This window comes from Benincasa hispida, chromosome 12, assembly GCF_027475165.1.
Source record: "Benincasa hispida cultivar pf3 chromosome 12, pf3_genome.v1.1, whole genome shotgun sequence".
In the NCBI taxonomy this organism is placed as follows: domain Eukaryota; kingdom Viridiplantae; phylum Streptophyta; class Magnoliopsida; order Cucurbitales; family Cucurbitaceae; genus Benincasa; species Benincasa hispida.
Window position 1 is genome coordinate 72,304,289 of NC_143489.1, and position 1,451 is coordinate 72,305,739.

Sequence of the window (1,451 nt, forward strand, 5' to 3'; positions counted from 1 at the left end):
AGTTGGCAACATTGACTGCTTTGTAATTAACATTCTCTTTTGGTTATCTTTAAAATTTTAGTGGTGAATGTTGATTCCTCAAAGGTTACTCTCATTTGACTTGTATTGTGTCTTATCTGAATCAATCTTGAGTTGATTTCTGACCTAGAGTGAGTTGGCTTATAATTTGGAGTTGGTTGTTGATTCACGACATAATTATTTATGATTTAGTACTTTCGGATTTCAGTTTTTGATAAAATACTTAATCAAGTTTGGCTTTAGGTAGTTTAACAAAACAATAATAATGATAGTTTGAGTAGTGTGGATGTTGATTTTTTCAAATTTAGCTTGCAAGCATTTAGAAATTAATAATTTATGGTTAATTTGGTTATATATATTTTAAGTTTTCATTGTTGTCTAGTGTTAATCTCTTCCAACCACACTATAACCAAGATTGCAAAGCTTTAAAGTAAGTTCTTTGAGATTTATTAGCATGTTCATTAATGAGCATGTACCTATATTTTAAGGTTAAAAGATTAATTAATTTTGGGAAAGTAGAGTTGTTATCCTGATCAATTTATTGAGATTGTAGAATCCATGTCATTTCTTTCCTTTCCTTTCTGTTTTGTTTCATTTTTTCTTCCTATTTGACTTGAATTAGTAATCATGTGTTTTTACTTTGCTTACTAATAGTATATTTCTTTGCCAAAATAAAATTAGGTTAAAATATTTTCAAGATACTTTTGGTGTGCTTTTTCACTCATTTAAGAATGTAGAGTTACAATAGTCAAGCTCTTTGATTTAATTTTTATTAATCCCCCTTCTATCATAATTAATGAGAATAGATTGAAGCTAACTGATGTAAAAACACTTTTCACTACAAGTATTACTAGTCAATTTTGCAATATCATTCAGACTAATTCTTGCTCTGCAATTTCCTTCTATTCACAAAAATTCTTGTTCCACTTCTGCTTCTGCATGCAACCTAGCTATTAGGTTAAAAGGGCTCCATTATGCATTTACTGAAGAATACTTGTAAGGAACAATTTTCACAATGACTGAATATGATAGCTTTTTTTGCAATGTAATATATTTCAACACTTATCTTTTGGTTTGTAAGTCTTGATTGGGTTTACATGTGTTACTCTCTATATAATGTATTTTATGCATCTCTCGATACCTAGATTTCTATGTAGTGGTATCTCCTGCTTTTTGATAATGATGTGTATCACTTGTCCATACCACTTTAGTTTTTTAAAACATTTTAAATTGTTTTTCTTCTATATATCGCCTAGGCAAATATGAGTGATTTAGTAAAGAATTATTACAAAAGTTATCGATTAATTCATCCCAATTCTATATTGGTAGTTTAAGACTGATTCAAAGTATTTGAATTGAGTTTTAAGGCAATATGATGATAAGAACATCTTCCTCTTGGACATTAGTGTAATTCTATTAAGGTTCTTGAATTT